At 39.1% G+C, this 22723-nt stretch overlaps 1 protein-coding gene across 1 annotated transcript in view; it reads left to right on the top strand.

The window, feature by feature from the left end:
- Positions 1 to 248: 248 nt before the first annotated feature.
- LOC125232183 (protein N-terminal asparagine amidohydrolase) overlaps positions 249 to 22723 on the top strand; it is a 179084-nt gene continuing 156609 nt past the window's right edge. The window contains exon 1 of the mRNA XM_048137816.1: positions 249 to 324. The gene's annotated coding sequence lies outside the window, so the exon portion shown is untranslated. The remainder of the gene's footprint in view (positions 325 to 22723) is intronic.

The raw sequence follows: 22723 nt of genomic DNA, 5'->3' as shown, positions 1-22723 counted from the left end.
CTTTTCAGCTTTTTGTGTGATCTATCTTGAACTTCTATTGAATTAAATTTTATGTCTGTGTTTTTCGTAAATGAAAAAACATATAATTGAATTCTTTGTTGAACTACATGTAAATATTTTCCAAGATTGCAATATAAATTAACAATAAATCTACCAAATTCTACCATTTTGTTTGACAATGTCTGTTTGTTATGATTTCGTTGTGTCACTTCACTGTCAGTCAATGTTGACAAATTGTATTTTGATGTTTAACTAACAATTAAATTGAATGTGGACTTTTGTTTTATAATAAAACGTGTTTGAAGTGTTCCTGGCGAAATTTTGGTGAGTGTAGCTTCTAAAATATCTTAGTTTTTTTTGTTTATTTTTAAGGTTATATCCGTAGTTGACTGGGCTAACTTTATTTTTAGTAATTTTAGTCAATGTGCCCTGGTCAAGTCCTCTTGTCGAATATTACTTATGTTTTATCTTGAACACTTACAATATCTTATACTAAAGAGTCTAAAGACCCCTAATATTTTGTGTTAGGTAAGTATTAATGGATCTCACAATTTATACCAATGTTATTTCGGTAAAACCTGTCCACAACTAATGGATGTACGAACGTTTATGTACGAACAATTGTACAGTGAGTATCTGTGCAATAGCAGAATGAATGTTTAATGAATAATATTGCCGGGGAAAGAACCAACATCTAAAACTTTCTAGCTTTGCTAGGCTTTGCTTTTGACTCAATGGTGTGTTAAATTTGTATACCAGCTGGGCTACCACAATCCCAGTGCAAGTTGAACAGTGTGATATACCTTCATTGGCTATACTTCTTCAATTCATGGGTCACCATCCATGTTAAGTCCTTGATTGCAGGGAAACTTGGTAAGTTTCTTTATGTTTAATCCTCAACTATTAGCTAGCTGAATTAACTTAGGCTGAATGAACACACCATGTGAATGACAGCCTGCCTGTGTCTGGCCAAACGTCCCTAATTCTTTAAAAAAAAAAGTTATAAATGCATAAAAAAATGTTACTACTACTACCTATATTGTTATACCAAAAGCGCCTTCCACGGAAGTCTCGCCCTAAACCGTCCTACGCATATACATATAACAACCAGGGGCAGCTTTATTGCGCACAGTGCGACCAAATATTTAAAACGAAGTTAAGTTTAGCGAGCCATAGACATGCTCATCAGAGAAAGTTGTAAAGGTTGCCGTTGTCGGATATGACATGGAGTACTATATATATTGTTATAGTATATTAAAGTGACTTGGTTGGCTAAGATCTGTGGAGTAAATGTTTTTTATGCATTATTACTTTAAAAGAAAAGATTGATTCTGGCTATATTTTGACATAATTATGTAACCAAAAAAGTAATAAAAAAACAAGATAAATATATGTCCTCCTGAGAATGCTCAGACTGTGGAATGAGCTCCCGGATTTGGTTTTCCCGAAGATGTATAGTGTGAAGTTCTTCAAAAAAAGAATGCTCAGGCTATAGTGAGTGGTTACCATAAAACACTATGGGCTATTACTATTTAAAAAAAATCATCGTTCGGCATGTCATCATCAAGTAAAAAATAAGACCTAACTAAATTTGTTTTTTATCATGCAGAAACGTCTGTGAGCGGTATTATATATTTTTAAATTATAGGAAAAATGGAAAAATTCACACCTCCGGCAGGACTCGAACCTGCGACTGCGAATTTAAAAATAAGACCTAACTGTTAAGTTTACCTATGACTTCTTATTTTGTAACTAATTCTATATCTTTTTACTATATATAACCTTTATTTTTGCTCACAGTTTTATACAATTTTTTAAAAACAAAATTATATTCATATTGAAAAATTTAGAAAGCCCACACCTCTGCAATAACTCGCATATTGAATGCAAGAAACATGCTCAAACAAATTATCGTATAGCTGTCCACTAATAACAGGTTACAGGTACAAATAACCGTCTGCTAATATTTCGCTATTACTGCATGCTAAGGCTGAGTCAACAGCGAGAAGACGCGAGCGCGGCGCGGGCGAATAATTCGCGGCTGGGTAGTACGTACACACTAACGCCGTGGTTTGCGTGGATGACGGTCGCGCGACGGCGATGCGACGCGACGCGGCGCGACGAAATCAAATGTTCGATCTCTATGGGAGTGGGTCTTGTCTTAGGTGGGCCACATCTATGAACTATCGATGGTAGGCAATGCGATGCGACGCGAAGACGACGGTCGCGCGACAAGTACATATTATAAATCCTATCAAAAACACTTTCATATAAAGTGGCCTACGAGATCACGAAGCTCATCTGTAAATTAGTAAAGAGATTTTATGTAGAGCCAAGTTTTTAATTCTAAAACCCTTCATAATCATATTCAATTATTTGGTCAAAATACGTGGCTTGGCCGATTCGTCACTACATTACACAGTGAATTATCTGTATTTTTCGCGTAATGTCTTTTGTAGATTTCATTCTTGGGATTTCTTTTTATGACAAAAAATTCAAACGAGCGGCCAGGTTGCCTGATGGTACGCGATCCATGGGCAACACATGGAAGGGTTGGAGGTGAGGCGGTGTAAACTCTTATGTTGAATATACTTTAAACTAGTTTTGCCCGCGGCTTCGCTCGCGTTAGAAAGAGACAAAAAGTAGCCTATGTCACTCTCCATCCCTTCAACTATCTCTACTTTAAAAATCACGTCAATTCGTCCCTCCATTTTGCCGTGAAAGACAGACAAACAAACAGACACACACACTTTCCCATTTATAATATTACTAGCTTTTGCCTGCGGCTTCGTTCGCGTTAGAAAGAGACAAAAGTAGCCTATGTCACTCTCCATCCCTTCAACTATCTCCACTTAAAAAATCACGTCAATTCGTCGCTCCGTCTTGCCGTGAAAGACGGACAAACAAACAGACACACACACTTTCCCATGTATAATATTAGTATGGATTATGGATTATGGATAAATAAATGAAAGTTTAGCTCCAATCAGTCTGCTCCACGCAGCGCAGTGTGGCTCAGTCTTTACAAACTTGCTGACCAAACGGTTAATTAAGGCTTCTGTAGAATATTAACTTAGTGGATGGAAATAAACATGCATTTACTATATCTGACTGTGCCATCTATCTCCTGCTTGCGATTACTATCTTGGGATGAAAGCGCTTGCAAATTAATTGCGTATTAGGTTTGCTATCGATACTACAATGTTTAGACATATTAAAAAATATAAATTAATACATTTCATACGTGCCCGTGTGCTGGTGACGGGTTAAGAATTTCACCACCCCCTTTCTTCCCGTGGGTGTCGTAGAAGGCGACTGTGGGATATGGATATGGGTTAAATTGTGGCGTAGGCGAGAGGCTGGCAACCTGTCACTGCAATGTCACAGTTTCGTTTTCTTTCAACCCCTTATTTGCCAAAGGTGGCACTGAAACTTGAGTAGTTTCATGTGCTCTGTCTACCCCTTCATGGGATACAGACGTGATTGTATGTATGTATTTAATACTAAAGAGGTCCACTGATTATCAGTTCGAAAAGGACAGGACGATATCAGATTGTTATCTAAGCGAATATTTCTACATGCGCTGTGTGGGTTCATGAACTTGCGACAGGCGTATTAAATACATATCGCCCAGCGTGACTTCCGTCCTTTTTCTGTGGAAAGTACATATTACTAGCTTCTGCCAGCGGCTTCGCTCGCGTTAAATTCGGAAATTACGGAATGCTTCATACAAAGGGTGGAACCCGCCCCCCCTTTAGGGAAGCGGGGGGTTAGAAAGAGACAAAAGTAGCCTATGTCACTCTCCATCCCTTCAACTATCTCTTCTTAGTAAATCACGTCAATTCGTCGCTCCGTTTTGTCGTGAAAGACGGACAACCATTTCTAATATTAGTATGGATTACAGTGGTCCTGGAGCCGGTCGCAAACTAAGTTTTATATGCTATTAGCACTAAAAATGGAACTGCCTGTTAAACTAGCCACTACCAGTACCGATTTTATTACCCTATTTCCGCGCGTGAGAAGACTTTGAAAATTTTTGCGACGTTTTTGCAGTTACTAAACTATTTCAATAAGAAGTTATTTTAGAATTAGTTATTCCTGTTGTGTGTAGGTATATAAATAAATAAATATTGGGGACACCTTACACAGCTCAACTTAGCCCCAAACTAAGCAAAGCTTGTACTAATGGGTGCCAAGCGACGATATACATACTTAAATAGATAAATACATACTTATATACATAGAAAACATCCATGACTCAGGAATAAATCTCTGTGCTCATCACACAAATAAATGCCCTTACCGGGATTCGAACCCAGAACCGCGGCTCAGCAGGCAGGGGCCCTATCAACTGAGCCAGACCGGTCGTCAAATAGGTCGTATAGGTCCTTACATGATAGCTTGTGCCTGAGGTACTATACTTATAAATTTATAGGTAAGGTGCATTAGGGTAATTCCGGGAGTCGTCTAATTACGAAAGACGTACAAAAATCACCATTATTTCCATCATATCAAGATTCTCCTTTCGGTATTACCCGAGCATTTCTGTCATTCGGAATTACCCGAATGCACCTTAATATGACAAGATTTTGCCCGCGATGAATGTTCATCTTATCTTCAATAAAACTAAGTCGATTTTGATAGTTGAAAATTGTCTTTTTCGTGGAAAAACGTAGGTATTAACGTAGTTGTGTACTTAAATATTATTAAACAATTTACTAGTACTCTTTATGGTTTATGTAAGTGTAGTAGTTATTAGCTTCTAACCTAATATGCGCCGTCACCCCAAGACAAAGCGGTTCAAGACTATTGTCGTAATTGCATACACGTATGTTTATGTATGATTAGAGACATGATAAGTGCACTGCGCTAGTTATACATATTATGGTTGTAAGACGTCAAATTGCTGATTTATTAGTTAGTGCCAATAAATCGCTAGCCAAAATGAAGAGATGCATTCTAACTCAAGCTGTTGAAGTGTATCGTACTTATGATTTATTTTCAATTTGTAGTTATTTATTTATTTATAGGACATTTATAGTACATTAGCTTTTGCCCGCGGCTTCGCTCGCGTTAGAAAGAGACAAAAAGTAGCCTATGTCACTCTCCATCCCTTCAACTATCTCCACCCCAAAAATCGATTCGTCGCTCCGTTTTGCAGTGAAAGACGGACAAACAAACAGACAGACACACACACTTTCCCATTTATAATATTAGTATAGATTGTGTATTAAGGGCGGAAAGTGAAAGATTACGAACGAGAGGCTGTTTGAAGCCCGACGCCGAAGGCTCGCCGCTCGTGATCACTCACACTCGCGAAGTAATAACCAAATTTTAAACTAAATGTATTGAAATACCTACGCTGACATTTCGAACATTCGTCCGCCATCTTGTATTTTTTGACAGGTCGTGGAAAGCCAAGGTATTCACTTTACCGCCCTAGGGCGGTAAAATAGATCATTACGTATCAGTATGCCTTTATGTAATAACACCGTTTACGAGCGAGTGTGATGAAAAATATTTTAAATATGAAGTTGAAGATGCGGGTTCGATCCCTGATGGCTCGGCCACCAGTGGGCTTGGTCGTTTCTTCTGTCGTGTATGATATCTATTTCAGTTTATAATTTACGAAAATAAAATCCGCCCGCAGGACTCTTCATAGGTACAATCAGATGCAAAAGTGCATGGCGATTTTATTAATGAATTCATTCCTTATTTCTCCATGCAATTTCGGAGTTTACTGTACCTACCTAGTAATACTATAATTGATAGCCATACCATTATATCCAAGTGTTATAAATACCAAAGATGAATTGACATTGCAACCCGTGCACTATTGCATACAATGAACATATCAACTCGCTATGCTAATTAGGCAGCACAATGGAGCGAATTATGGCGCACATGACTTATCTAATACCAAGATAATGGTAGCAATTAATGTTATCTAATTATTACACGCCAGTGGGATAACTCAATGGATTCACTAATATAATTATTTAAATAAAAGAACGGCTACTAAAAAAACTGGTAACGAGTGGATTCGAGCTTCAAATACTACATACATATTTTGAAACGTATGTAGTTTGTATTAGATTAGAATTTTTAAACACCAGATCAGCAGCAGCACGTAATTATACAGTTTATTGTACGGAAACCTAAAATACCTATAAAGGTATGCGTGATGCGACTCTCTTCTGACAGACGCCATTTTTGGAGCGTAGGGATGTCCCATGTCGGTAGTGATGTTCCCTTACATTTTGAATATTTTTCAAAATTTAATACCACTGGAAAATACCTCCTTCAAGAGAATCTCAGCCAAAGAGAACTAGATCCTACCCGGTCGGGTAAGTTGCCACTATAGCCAGACGCTATTATGGTCGGCATCGCGCTGGTCACCTTGAAGGCGTCTATAGGCAAGTAACTGCTTGTACCGTAGCAATCTCTCGGTACAGGAATATCGAGAACCCATTCTGCGAAAATTTGTTTGAAGTCCCCAACACATTTTAATTATTAGCCAAGCGGTGGAACTTATAGCCTAACTAAACCCTTTCATGCACTAGATTCGTCTCAGCTTGAGAGCCTGTGCCCAGCATTTGGTACCTGTAATAAGCTTCTATCCATGGCTATACTTAAAAATCTCAATATAAAATTACAATGGCGGTTCTTCAAGTGCGCCCCTAGTAGCGTCGCTTCTAATGGCCAGTCAATGCCTTATTAAAATCTCAATCACGCGTCCTATTAAAAGCGATACAAAGCGAACACCGTTAAAGCTCGCAGCAGTTTCGTTAGGAAATTGAGCGCTGGCAAACAATGCATCCTAGGCCAGGCATCCGGAGCGCGTGAGCTGTTCGGAAACAAAGTTGTAATGCTAATATAATACCAAATGTAAGGCCCAGTGGCCCAGTTCTACTATGACATCTATGAAGCACGATTTACAATTTGACGAACACTGTTGATCCATGAAGTAAGTACCTAATTCATGGATCAACAGTGTTCGTCAAATTGTAAATCGTGCTTCATATAGTAATTAATACTTATTATTTATTGAGATACGAGTACATATATGTATAATTTTTGTATATCGAAAAATGAACAAGAAATTGACAGTCGTCGATTGACACTGAGGTGAATCTGAGGTAGCCAAATGCATAAACGCTTAGGATAATATCCTTATCGTCTTATCGTTAGCTATGTTTGTTGCCCTTCCCCGTGTTACCCGTGTGGTGACGGGTTAAGAATTTCACCTCCCTCTTTCTTCCCGTGGGTGTCGTAGAAGGCGACTGTGGGATATGGGTTAAATTGTGGCGTAGACGAGAGGCTGGCAACGTCTGTCACAGTTTCGTTTTCTTTCAACCCCTTATTTGCCAAGAGTGGCACTGAAACCTGAGTAGTTTCATGTGCTCTGCCTACCCCTTCATGGGACACAGGCGTGATTGTATGTATGTATGTATGTATTGCCCTTCCGTATTGGCGCGACAGAGCCAGACTGCGTTTCGATCGGCATCTACGCCGTCTACCTAGAGTGTTAACGTTTGTCGATTCGGCTAATTCGCGTTGCAACAAAAATGATAATTAAGTTCAATACGCACAAGTGTTGTTTCTATGGGATAATCTACAAACGAGTCCTTTAACTAGGCTCACATGTTTAGCATTTGTAAGAAATGTCAGACTGAAGGAGAAGTGAAGAAGTGACGGATAAATGTTTTCTGATTACATTCGAGTCCAATCTAGCTGTTAGGTTTAAGCCCTTAAGCCTATGATGGAGGTCCATTCTGAAAGCGATAATGAAATGAAATCGGTCTGTCTTAGATTCTAAGGCCTTGGCACTGAAGTTCAGGTGCAGAATAAGGCCCCACGTGAGCCGTTAGCGAGATGCACGCCGCGCGCGATAACGGCGACGATTTAATTAGTATATTGTATATACTCCACCCATTAACTCCAATACGGATTAAGGCCAGGTTTCAGGTTTTTCATGATACTGTATTTCATTTTATAAGGGGACGTTTTGATCCCAGTAGCATACGAGTAGTCTAGGGGGACCTACAAGATGGGTCACCGTTCATCTAGTCTAACATGCCGTCAGTTATTTATTCTTTCTTTGCTACTTCCAAATCCTCACTGGCATTAAGATCCGTATTCATTGTAAAAATTAGGCGACAAGTTTGTCTCTTTAGGTACTAATAAGTTTGTAACGCAACTTTAGTCTTGGAATTCGATAGGCTGCTGAGAGTGCTGAGCGTTGCCTATTATTTTTTTGAGAATCAAACTGCTTCAATCGACAAGGTTTTGAAAACTCCGGAATTTCCAGCAATGATATATTTTACTCTGCAAGCAGCTTTTCAGTGGGAAAAGCGGTAAATACAATTATTACACTAGCTGTGTGTGTTGGAGTACCTATAGTTCACCAACAGAGCCCGAGACGGCAAAGCTCTTCATTATAAGACAAGCGTGGAATGCTTTTGTTACGATTGTCAATTGGGCCTGATTAGGTCCGGTTGTCTAAGAGGCAGATATAGAAATATCTTTTAATTTTATTCTTGTAACAAAGTTACGAAATTAATACGTTACGAGCTATGACACTGATTTTGTACCCAAAATCTTCATAATAACTCATCTCGTTACTTCGGAATGATATGCTTCATTGCAAAAAAAAAAAAATCATTTGAACAATTGCAAAGCCTTTAAAAAAGTTATTAAAATAAAAACATATTATGTCCATCTTGTAGAAGTAGAAGCTACAAGATAGGTTTAGATATCATTCTGGACACCACCCTTCCGAAAATTCGACATGCAAACAACAGTTCTATCTCTATCAAGTAAGAGTTTTAAATGATTCACGGTTATTTCTATTAGCTTATGCATGCTTATGCATTAATGACATAGCGAACAATGTATAAAACATTGAAAAATTCTTTCAAAATTGTCAGACGTTCTCAATGAAACACCAGCTTCGCTTTAACGCTCATCGATAAGGCATGATACGCCATTATTATGCAGCGGTGTAAGGTTTCGGGGCTTCGTCAATTAAGGTATCGCCCATCTCCATTCAGGCTAGAGCTAGCCCGCCTAGGCCAGGCTAGACCTAAACGGCACAATGCCTGGAAATAATGAGACAACCGGGACTTACTTAAATGGTTTTCGGTAGATGAAAAGGTTAGTGAGGTTATTTAATGGATCCTAATAGGTTTTAGGAGGAAATAACGACTGCTAAACCATATAAATGGTGTTCCCCTTTTTCTCTCTTGATATTAAAACTGTAGAATGTAGGTTTACACTATTGGATTGTACCTATAGATTCGCCTGAGTTTTTTTTTATAAATATAAGATAGAAGAGTACATGGCACAAAAAGAAGGCCTAAAAATATCTGACATAATCTTATTTCTACAGTCTTAAATCGTGTCAGATATTTATGCAGCCTTCTTTAAGTACGATGTCATTGCATACATACATATACATAAATTCACGCCTGCTCCCAAAAGAACTAGGCAGAGCACATGAAACTGCTAAAGTTTAAATGCCAGTAGATGCCGTAAGAAATAAACAAAATTGTGATATCACTGCGACATGTGCGTAGCCCACATCCACAATAATTTTGGCCCACATCCACAGTTGAACCTATATCCCGCAATCGGTTTCCATGAGAGGTAAAGGGTGGTGAAATTCCCACCCCATCCATCCCCACCCATCATCGTCAGCGTCACTCACTTTAATACCTAGTGTAGAGAGAACAGGGACTACCTTTGTAAGGAAAGTGGGGTCGGCCACTTTCCGTGTTAGGGGCCGTGTGTTAGGGACTGATTTAAATGGAAAATGGTTCTGTCAGCCGGCCCATTGTGTGAGCTCCAAAATGGGCAATTTGGCTAAATTATACTCTTTTGTGGTGTCACGTCACAGCCGTATGCAGGCCATGTAATTGACTAGTAGAGGAATAAATGGCAAGTCCTATTTGTACTTGTAACACTAAAACGCGCGTTTTCTACACATATTTAGTGACTGAAACATCGAATAAGATGCAAAGTATGTCAATATTGCATCAGAGGTCAGAGCCATAAATCACGAAATATCTACAATACCTATTAAACCTAATAAAAAGGTCTACTTTTAGATGTTGTGTAGTTCCTAAAATAACCCTTCTTTACTGACACGTTACTACTGAACAGTGTCTACCCGTGACCGCGAACATAAAAGGTGATGTTCGAAAAGTCGGGCCAAATATGTAAGTGTTTACGCGATTAAGTCCCGTTTAGTCCTAAAATTATGTAGTACTGAACACTTCGGTACTGTTAGCTACTCAGTTACAATTAAGTACCAAATTACCATCATGTATCAGTCTAACAATATGACACATTCACACAAGGGCAGCATCCGCTCGGTGTACCCCGTACATTTCAAAAGGGCCTCTACGTATTGACTTCCGCGCACGCCTCCCAAAGGTCCGGAATTTCCGTTGTGGCAAAGACACACATTTTCACGTTTTGGTGGCCGCTATCTTTAAATAATTTTTTCACCACCAACATCAATGGCGCGATAAATCATGAAGACATAGATCTGTCACTTCGAAAGCAGCATACATTTAGTGATAACTGAATCTAACAAGAATGTAAGTAGAAGACTATAATTGTGCAGCTTGAGCAAGCTCGTGAATCTGTAAACAGTGTCCAGTGAGTTAGCGGCTGGAAATCAATTGCTACGCGCATCGGAATGTGCTGGGAGCTGGGTTTGGTTCCTAGTGCTTTAATAGCGCTGAGTCGAGTTGTAGAAGCAAGGGCAAATGTCTCCGATTTTGCAAGTGGATGCCGCGAGTCAAGCGCTGACGTGGCAGGCCCAGACTGAGATGGCGGGACCACCGACACCTTTATCATTAATTGGCCAGAAATAGCACAACAACGGGAGCTGTGGAAATCACAGGGAGGCCTTTGTCTAACAGTGCATGGGACACATAAACGGACTATTTAAAAAAAAAATCAAAAACCTTTGTATTTTATTAGCAGTCAGCGCCACTGAAGATAACAGGCGTACACCGAGAGTGGTCTGCGCTCAGCAGTGAGATCTGTTCATCTGGAGGACATGGATTTTCCTGGATTATGGCAGCGATACAACTAGCAATGGTTTAAGCTCATAATACTACCCATGGTGTTCTGTGGTTCAAGCACATAGTCCGCTGATTGCTAAGACATTTGGGATCATCAAAATCGTTGCTTACATGCTTCTATGTCCTGACCGAAGGCGGGTCAGAAATAGTTTACGAATAGCACCTTATTCACTCTGGAGATACTGGTATGCTATGTTTTAGACAGGTAGCCTGGCTGCGTATCTAAACCAACGGCTAAAATAAATTGAGATTTGGTACAGGAGGCTTTTAATTTGATTTCTGTTTACCATCTAAAAATGCTGGTTTTTTTTGTTATTCTTTTACTAGTCTTATTTTTGTCCTATATCATTTAAAATACAGTGGTCCGATCGAACTTCCGACTAACTTACACATCGTAACAACAAATTAAACCATGGGAAGCAGGATGACTTCTTTAGAATCCGCGTGTTCGTAAATTGGCGACGTAATGAGGCGTCCACACCGTTAATGAATGAAATCGTTTATTCACAATGAGCATATGGTGCCTTAAGATCTTCATTTCTATACAATGGTGGCTGTGAATGTGTTAAAGGGCAGAAACTTCGACGGAAAGATTGGGGATTTCACTTAACTGTGTACAATTTTCACAAAAAAGACAACCAGAATTTACTCTGGCTGGCTCTCCTTCACAAAAGTTGGCTGAATTGAAATTGTTGGAACTGGAAGTGTAAATTTTTGGGTGGCTTGAATTAGATTGCCTGCTGGATATTTATTTAGATCATTTAAAAAACTACACGCCTCTTTAACATATTCTGGTGAATAATTACAATAATAGACATAGACATAGACATAGACATAGACATTTTATTAATAATATATAAGCTCTAAATAATACATTAGCTCTTCTCTTCAGAAAGGTGTTGCGTCGCTGACTAGCATACGATCCACCTGTTTATAATCTGTTACCGTTGCGTAGCTTGCCTGCGGAAAAAATCCCTGACAATGAGGGAAATTTAATTGACCCCCGCCCATTGCCAGAGGTGTATTGATAGTTGGCGTCCCGTCAAACAATTCTACTCGGAGCTTTACCAAGGTACGAAGTGACACAATTTCCCGGACCGTTCGCCACTACCTCTGCACTTCTGCGTTCTCACGAGCCGCGCCTGTCCCTACGCTGCGTGGATTTAATCGCACACGACGTCATTGCCGATTTATGACCCGCCATTTACTGTTTCTGGCCTTGTGAGGTTTGTTTACAGCAATACTGCTAAATGAATGTCCACTTTGTTTTGATGTCTCGGATAACTTTAAAAAGCGCATTATGGATGACAATGTTGACTGGAGAACGGGGTAGTGAACACTGAACATTCCCCAACTCGCTGAGTGGATTTTGTAGATAAAGATCTAAGATCAGAAATAAGAAGAGCATAGTCAGCATAACGTCTGGCCTGTAATGCACCATCAACCCTTCTAGTCTTCGATGATCGCTTAGAATTAGCGACCTGTCTGCTCGTTTGTACCCCATCTCATAAAAAAGAGCCTACCTAGGCACCTATTAGGAAGACCAATGGCGAGCTTTGGATATAAAATAACTACCTCCTGTGTAATTTCCGACTGACTGACAGAGAGCGGTCACAGAAATCGTGGAAGAAAAATAAGTACATACTACTCGTCTTGCGCCCAACTGTCATTGCGCACACGTTTCCCCGTGTAGTTTAACCTGTCGTCGACCCTTCTTTATTTGTCCCAGCTGTCAATTACCCGAGAACCACTATCCAACATTATCCAATTACACGTCGCCAATCCCTTTAAGTTTACACATGCTGAGTGTTATAAATCCGTGTTCTACTCCAATTATTCGCTGACGCGGAAACATCGTTCCAGGTTCACACGACTTCGAATTTATGATCCGGACTCGACGAGGGACATTCTTAGACAAGTGTATAAAATTGGCTGTAGAATTACAGGAGGGACTATTGGGAATCCTGTGTAAAATTCTTACTTAGTTTTTTACCGTGTAAGCTACGGCCTCCGATTACGCTCGGGCAAAATGCTTTCGCACGGTTGTCCTGACTCCTGTTCTTCACATGTCGTGTTTCTCAACAGATTTTCATAGATTTGTTGTAGGTTGACAAATAAGACGAATCGGGGCCCGGACTCAAAATGAAATTTTACATGCAGTATTTCCAATTATTATGTAGAGTAAACACAATCCTGTTCTCCGCAGAAATTCCCGAAGCACTACAAAGATAGGTATACATTCTGTAAATTATTTAGAGTTAAGTACAAGGCTAGGGTATTTTAGTGGTAATGGAAAATTCCGCCAAGAGGCATTATTACTCGTATTTCTTCCTAGTTACGATATGAAAGTATATTAGCATGGTAATATCTACTTATTGGATATCTTTAATTGGTTTAGTGTACCCGCGCGGTCAATAAAAGTCTCATTAGATATGTAATATACGTTCTTGGCCAGTTTACTGCCTTAATAATACCGACAGCCCAAAGTACAGGATTAGAATCTGCAAATTGATTTTGCCTTTTACCCATTTTTATGGGGAGGCAGAGGAAGCTAAGTAATTATGTACTAATTTCCATAGTCAACTAGAACACCAGATTGTAATTCTAATCTTCTATCAATTCCATTTATCGGTCCGACGTCCGTTATAAATTGGTGAGATGATTGCTTTTAAGACGAGTTTACACGCTTTAAATCGCACATTATGTTTATTTTTGTATGCCATCTGCGTTAGTAACTGACATGTTTGAATTTGAATTGCAGTGAGTATAATTCATTCGTCCAATAAAAATACACCGTGTTTTTAATGAATTCCGTTAACTTCACCATATAGTTAGGTCCATTATAGGAAACAGAATAGCAATAGTTAGTTTTTTTAAATCCGTAACTTTTTTCTGAAAAATACCATAGACCTGCGATAGACGTTACAACAATTGCTGTTAAGAAACGGGCTTTGTGTTCCATATGCGATTGACATGTCATAGTTTTGACACTTACTTAGTGTGAGTTAATTGTAGCCCGTTTCTCAACAGCAATTGAAGTTAACATCTATCGCAGGTGTATGGTTTTTTAAGAAAAAACACAAATTTAAGAAAACTAACTATGCCATTCTGCTTTCTATAATGAACCTTTCTATATGCCGAAGTTAACGGAATTCAATTAAAACACGATGTATAAAACAGTACTGCAAGTTTGTGTTGGATACAGTCCGTTAAAGCACTCTAAATAAAACTCGTTGAATTATTTAAATGAAAATGCAGATCAAAAGTTTTCAACAAATAACGCAGAGAAGTCGCGAGCGAAGCCACTATAATATAGTAGAAAGTTCCATAATGATAAGACTAAGCCAATAGGTCAGTCAGACTCCGTATTTCAACAAAACACATGCACGGTCGGATCAAGACGTACATCATTACACATGGTTAGGGCCCCGGGTGTTCCACAATCCATCAAATTGCTGGCTGCTAGCCTAATATCCACCGCCTCCTCCTTGTTCTTGTGACTTGCAAAGCTTTGGCAATCTTTACTAGCTTTCTTATCAGATCTTTCATCAAAGTTGACTTTTACTTTACTATATCTCTATCATTTCAAATACGTAACGGCGAGACTGATTTGTATTTTATTTATAATAACCTGGGTCAGTGGAACTCAGTAGGTATACTTAACAGAACACATGCTCAAATAATTAGTGGCCTTCCTTATAATGTCAATGTTCAGTCTTACGAGTTTCGTCCTCAAGCCGTCTTTTGTAAACTTCTCATCAGGGTATATGATACCTACTTAATTTCTCGACTACAAATTCTATGTTTTTGTCAAAGGTAGAAGCCTACTAACTCCGTCTTCTCAAGCCTGATTTTCCGTGAGATTCATTACAGATTAAACAGATCCTGAATAAATCCTGATGACTTAAAAAGCAGAGACAGTTACACTGGTCCACCTAACACCGACATAAAAGCTCGTCAACTGTTGAAAGCGATGGCAACACGCCGTTGGACCTTTCAATAAGACCGCCGCCGAACGTAATTACATGCGCGCACGCACCTCCGAGCGGATTTGTAGTTTGCATTGTGATCGTCTGAATGGTGCTTATTCTTTTGATTGCTGAAGCTGCGGGCGATCTCTGAAAATACGTCAATTTTGCAAAAACAAGTCGAATATTTAGGTCAAGATCAAGACGTTGCTAACGTTTATTTTTTCGTTTAAAGTGTAAGTGGAAATAAGGATGTGGAAGTGGACAATGTTGATAGGAATAACTTTTGTTTCAACCGAATGAATGTAATAAGCGATCGACAACCCACTTAGAGCCCACCAAAGCCAAAACTCAGACCACATAGATTAACAAGGAGTCGCCATAGCTGGATACGGTTTGGACGATGATGTTACCAGCCCGTCTTCTCTCTCTTACAATCTTAATTTGGAAGCAACTAAAAGTAAAAATGTTCTCCAAATATGTGCATTAAAACGTATCATACCGACACCTGCTATGTTATACTGTTTATTTAAATCATCATCATCATCATCATATCAGCCGAAAGACGTCCACTGCTGGTTATAGGCCTCCTCCAAAGATTGCCACAACGACCTGTCCTGCGCCACCCGCATCCAGCGGACTCCTGCGACCGTCACCTGGTCATCAGTCCACCTTATGGGGGGCCTACCCACGCTGCGTTTATTTAAATATTGTCACAGAATTGTATAGGTAGGTGAACGATGTTATATAATTATATTTCTTATATCGTTTCACTTCGGGCACCATGTCAATACATAGACACGCTTAACCCACAAGTTTCAAACAAAACATACACAAACTTTTTGTATCCCTTTAAATCGAGTAAACCCTATTCTTAACGGCCAGTTTCCTGATGACAAAATCGAAGGAAAGGATATCGAATCGCTTTGCATAATTAACATCGAGTTAACATGCGCTTGCGCAGGAACAACAGAAGTGACTTTGTATGCAAATGATGCGTTTTGAATACAGGTGCTTGTTTAAGTGCATCGGACTGACGTGCATAAATAAACGAGGGTTTAAAGTGTTTTTAAAATATTGGAAATCAAATTAGTTCATGAATGTTGAGTCACAATTATAAAGGCGATTCCTATGATAATGCAGTGGGATCTCCTGTTTAATTTACACATTTTTTGAATTTGAAATCGAACCTGCCTCAAAGATCAGCGAATATCGGATTTATGTACAAAAATTGAGTTCACATCACTCTTTTTTTTTTGTCTGTTTTTGTACCCTTGGGCATTTTACAACACTAAATTGACACTTACCTTCTAACAACCGGTCCTTGTCCTAATCTATTTAGCTCTTGACACATTTATTGGCTTCCTAAAGCAATCTTTTTGATTTTGATTACATGGATTTCCGCAAAAACGGCTATAGATTCGTTTTTGGCTGTCCTTCAGATAATGGTCATTATATAAAGTTATTAATTTATGGAATGTCACTCGTTAAAAAGAATCTTAGTATCCTTGTATAAAGTAACAAATGACAGTCGTGACAAAAACCAGTAAACAAATGAATGAAATGATTGATTCAGCGTCGATGTAGGCACATTTTAAGTTAGACTTATATTGACCGGGATATAGACCGTGATTACCTTTTTGATTTTTGTCAACATTTTAAGTTAATGGTCTAACTAAGTGTCTGTACGAGCTGACTGCAGATTGTTTGCCGACAAAACAATTTACTTAGCCGGTTCGCCATAGATTACGGACCGTAGATACCGCTTCTCGATCTCGAACTATTTGTCAAAACTGTGAGGTCTAACGCTGCTTAATTTATTCCCTTAGTGACTACTATCTACGGCGACTTCTTCTCAAATATTTTACCTATGTAATCTGATCTCTCTATAGATTCTTTATAAGAACACTCGACAGAGAAACCATTGATCGTGGAACTTTGAATAAATTCTTCCGAACGAAAATATGCTGAATAAAGTACGACGAGCCCATAAAGACGTTGCAGAGAAATACTGCTATCATTAGATGCAATGGTAATCAAGGGCTTCAGTGACCAGAAGTTGATCTTATATTTTTAACCGACTTCAAAAAAAGGAGGAGGTTCTCAATTCGACTGAATGTTTTTTTTTATTTTTTTTTTGTATGTATGTTACTCGATATCTCCGAGAATCATGGACCGATTTTCAACATTTTTTTTCCAATCGACCAGGTATAACCCCGAGATGGTCCCATTGGCACCAAGTCGGGGTCTGATGATGGGATCTTGGAGAAGCACTAGGCACATGTAATGTTTTTAGTGTATTTTTCAAAGGTACACTAGTATTTACGCCTGATGGTAATAATTTTATGTGGCTGAGCTGATGATGGAAGGTCAACTCCTCAATGGTTAGGAGTTAAAGGATAATTCTTTCACTACTGTACATATATTCAGACTGATACATATAATATCAATAGGAACCACTAAAAATCAATAAATAAATAAACTTTTTAACAAAAAATAAAACCGCCTTCAAAAATAAGCGCGTTACAAAACATGGAGAAACTAAAAAGCAAAAAATAATAAACCTTTGAATTCAGATTTCTTATCGGATTGCGATAATGTAAACATCCAAATTATAAACAAATCAATTATTTTTGGAGTCGGGGCCAGCCTGCGTATGGTTGGGTGGGGCAAACAGGAAATAGCAAGGCGACGAACAGGTCTGGTACCGACTACAAAAATAATTGATTTGTTTATAATTTGGATGTTTAGATTATTGCATTGCAATCCGATAAGAAATCTGAATTCGAAGGTTTATTACTTTTTGCTTTTTAGTTTCTCCGTCTTTTGTAACGAGCTTATTTTTGAAGACGGTTTTATATTTTGAAAAATATGCGCCGTCTAACGAGTACCTAATCACTTATCTATGGAATTAACCCTGATTGTGATTGATGGAATGTAACTAGTAAATAATTGGACGTAACCATCGCAAAACAACAGCTAACTGTCCTGTCATCATGACCACCTTAACTACCACTACGCAACCTGTTCAAATTGAGATTTTCCTGCTTGGGAATATAGTAAACAATAGAATGTACTTCTACAAGTCGGTTACTGCTGACTTGTGTAAATATGTTAACATTATGCTGTCTATCAAATGTTTTTGCTAATCATGTTTCCATGTTGGGCTTTCTTTATTTATTTACGGTGCAGTACCGTTTGGATTATTATTTTAAACGTCCGCTTTGACAGGTAAAGTTCCAGTAAATGAAGCTATTCAGTTTGGCAATGTTAAGACACAAATGGTGAAGACGACATGTCAATTTTAATTAGATGTTTTTATCGAGCGTTCGACTCGAATCTTTAGCTCTGGGCACGAAGCCAAATGCACAGCAAATATCGTTATAGTTAATTATATCGTATAGTATCGTTACGTTGTAGCTATCTCTATATCTCTTCCTTATTGGTGCGACAGAACCAGACTCCGTTTCGATTGTCGTCTAGCGTCAACGTCGTCAACGATCGTCATTTCGGCTAGGCTGGCTGGTTGCGATCCTCGCTCCGGATCTTACGTCCAACTGATTTTCTTAGCAGCGTGGTAAACGTGCCGTTTCTCCAAGGTGGTAAAATCGTCAGTCGTGTCATGGAGACGTTTGGGTCGGTTTCGCACAAGGGTAGAGTCTCGGCGTAGCTTAATTTAGTGATTCAAGTTAGCAGGGTATGTCAAAGCTTGCGTTCTCGATCATAAACTATGAACTTTTGACTTTGTTTGTAAATTTTTTTAAGTAGGTACCTAAATAAAAAAATACTTACTTGTCCAACTGATGACAGGTGGACCAAAATGTTGACAAAATGGTGGCCGCTTTCGGATATAAGAAACGCCTGGCATCCGTTGGCTTGGCTCGTGGGGTGGACGACATTCGAAAAACTGTGGGGCACCTCTGGATGAGACTAGCCCAGGACCGGGTTAAAGTGACGAACACGAATGGAGGCCTATGCTCAGCAGTGGGCGATTAGCGGTTAAAATCATGACTTGTCCGACTTATTGCCGTGTGTTCTACAAATTGTTTGAGTGATACATATCGCTTTTACAGCGCTGGTTATCGCCGCGAGTCCTACAAATCCCGACTTTCCCCGCAAATGTCCTCTGAATTGGCATCGTGAGTCTCGCGCGGGGCGCGGGACATAAAGCAACTTGCATTCATCGCTCCTATAGCGAGCGTTCGACTCACACCTGTCTACGGGCATTTTCAGAATTAGCGTAAGTTGTTAACAAAAATGTGTGTCAATATCACAGGTTGATAATGATCAGTTAAACAAAAATAACAAAGTATATATCTAATTACTACATACAATCACGCCTGTATCCCATAAAGGGGTAGGCAGAACACATGAAACTACTAAAGCTTCAGTGCCACTCTTGGCAAATAAGGGGTTGAAAAAAAAACGAAACTGTGACATCTAATTACTGCCTATAAAAAATATGTCAATGACTATGCAGGAGGGGTAACTTGAACCAGTCTAACAAATAGACAATTAACATTTTAGAGATCGCATGTCGTATAGCAAGGAGATAAGTTTAGGTTTATCCAATTTTGGACGTTATGGAAATGATGACTCTTGGGTCTCTTGGCTATCTCATTGTGGCTAGGCCAGCCGCCAGTCTACTTTAATCGAAAGCTCTCGTGCTTAAGGAAATCGATGAATATACCATAGTCAACATATTGACTGAGATAAAGAAAGCCTTATTGCAACGACGCAAAATGCATCGATGGTCATATAAAATGATGCTGCTAGTAAGTCGCAAGGCGACGCGTTTATGATCCAGTAATAATGTGCTAAGACAATGCCAGGAGATCTAATCGGTGAAATATTGTTACAAGGGCTGCCATGAACGGTTATTGAATCTAAATTGTCAGACCACACGGATAGGAACAATTAAGGAGAGTACGGAGCAAAATGTTAACTTACTAAAAACTATAATCGTAGCATTTTTGAACCCATTTTCACGAAGAGTGTTTATTCTGATGACATTTATAGATTTGGTGGTAATTAGGAATTACGACTAAAAATCTCTAAGCTAAATGCCTTAGCACTCCGTCAAAAATATGTCATGAAATAAGAGAAACAAAATGCGGTCATTGACCCTAGAGAAACTCGTATTGTCCTGTCCGTCGAGTAATGATCCTCCAAAGGCCGCAGGCGCCTCCGTCCCACTTGCATGACAGTCCCCCTGACCCTGCGACCGACTACCGTGCAGTCCAGTTACCGCCGCAGGTGCCCACGACCGACTGATCAGTGGTAGGCCTACTCGCATAGCAGCCGGCGTCGAATGGCAATCGTCGACGCCAGACGCCGACAGAAATGCAGTCCAGCTCTGTCGCGCATATAATACGCAAGAGCGATAGAGATAGATAGCTACGAAACATATATTATCGTGAGCGTTTGTGCATTCGGCTACGCACGCATTAAGGCTTATAAGTCAGCTTGTGTTGATGTTGCCCCTTCGGATAGCGATACAACTTGACTATAAGTCTTTATTATTTTTGTAATAAGTTTATGATTTTATGAAAGATCATGGTGTCATGGTGCTCTGTCTATCAGTGATACGTATAACTTATCATTCTTATCTTCTGGGATTACGGCTTATGTTTGGTCAGTTACAGTTAATGATAGTGCATGTAGACCTTTAGTGCTCCTTATGTGGTTGAGATAAGGTTGTGTCAGCTATTGTTGATGGTGGTACGTTGGTACCGTGATCCGCTCCAGGCTTCTTCCAAATTAATACGCTATTGTGAAGGACAGGGTTGTCAGTTGTGTGGACGGTGCGGTTAAGATTTAAGTTTATTTTTATTTTGTGTATGATTAGATACCTTGATAGATAAGTAATAGGTTTTGATTTTGATGCGTCTTAGTTTATCTGTACCCCGTGCTCTTGGGTTACCGTCCGCTTTCTACCAGTATTCGTGGTAGCCTGGTCATTATGGATTCGGGACAAATTGCTACAAGTATCGCATGCATGGGCTCTATGCCTCACGAGTTGTATGTGTTTTATCAACTCCTGCCTAATTCCACATTCTACCTTTAAGTACCTAATGCATGATAGTTGAAGGCCCGATATCGAATGTTGTCTCCTTTCTGCACTGGCGTAACGAGCTGTCGTTACAGTGTCCGCTTTCTAGCAGTACCCGTGGTAGCCCGGTCCTTACGGATTCGGGACAAATTGCTACACGTATCGCATGCACGGGCACTATGCCTCAGGAGGTGTGTGTTATGTGTGTATGATCTATCAACTGTATTCCAGCTTTAAGTAATGGTGGCGCGATATCCGATGGCGGCCCTGCCCTCTGGTGTGATGCTCTGTCGTAACTACTATTTTTAAATTGTTACCAAGTACTTATACCTCGGGAGTTGGGAGCTGTTGCGTGACGGTGTTAGGTATGTCGAATTAAGACGTAAGGCCGAAATATCTCCTATCACCAAATCTTACAATCCTCTACCATAACTATTAACTACATAGGATCCTGAAAACTATGTTGACTTTATTCATGTTTAGCCGCTGGATCTGTTCCGTGAAAATATCTACAAAGAATACAAATCTACAATAAAGCTGGAAAAATGTCTGTGACTGTGCGTTAAAATTATCTAACACAAAAATATTTACTTGTACATATAGAACAGAACAGTTAGGTTAGAGTGTTTTTCAAAGTGTGGGTCGCGACCCCCAGGGGGGTCGCGGCATTTATCCAGGGGGGTCGCGAAGTTCAGCTTTAAGATAAATTTATGACAGGCTGGTTAATTTTTTTTTTAACTTTAAAAAGTCAAATTCGTGAAAATTAAAAGGTTAACCTTAAAACAACTCATTTTATGATAAATAAATAAATTGTGTTTATTTGTTGAAAACGTCATCGTCAGCTCGCATAAATATGAAGTAGCAAATGGGATCAAACTTTAAGGGCTTCTTTTACTAAATGTAGATATTCAGCCATTATTTTAACCCAGAATGCATCAATTGAAATGGTGCTTCTTTCACCGAGGCGTTGAGATCGGCCAGCTCAACGGACTTAATATTAAAAAAAATATTCAAAATCCAACTTTCCATCACCAATCAATGTTTCAGTTGAGAAATAACTTAGGAGTTGGTTTTTTAAACTTTGCAAGCGCTCCACCATATCTGATGATATTTCTTGAATGATTTTAGCCATGCAAGGAAATAATCAAACTGCATACGCATACGCAAACTGCATGCTGTGTAAAAATGTTGTCCACAAGTCAATTTTTGCTAGAAATCCGTTAACTTTATCTTTTTCCGTAATTATGTTTTCGTTTTTTTCTCAGACTTGCGATCATAGCATTCAAGTGGTCAAAGATACCGGCAAGATATGCTACTTTCAATATCGTAACATAATCAGGAACAATATTGTAAAAACATTAATAATTCTGATTTAAGCTTCATAAAGCGTGTCAAAACCCTTCCTCTCGAAAGCCAGCTCACCATTCTCACCTCTGAGTGATGTGATAAAGTACACCCATATCTACGCATACTATTCGCAACAGACGAGTTTGCAAATCTTTACCTTTGATCGAATTTACAGCTTTATTCATTTTAATTCTTAGGCTAGGTTTTATAATATGATTATAAAAGTAAAATACAAAACCACATACAAAACAATACAAAAT

The sequence above is a fragment of the Leguminivora glycinivorella genome, chromosome 12 (assembly GCF_023078275.1).
Source record: "Leguminivora glycinivorella isolate SPB_JAAS2020 chromosome 12, LegGlyc_1.1, whole genome shotgun sequence".
NCBI classification, from domain to species: domain Eukaryota; kingdom Metazoa; phylum Arthropoda; class Insecta; order Lepidoptera; family Tortricidae; genus Leguminivora; species Leguminivora glycinivorella.
This window is presented reverse-complemented; position numbering and strand designations above follow the sequence as displayed.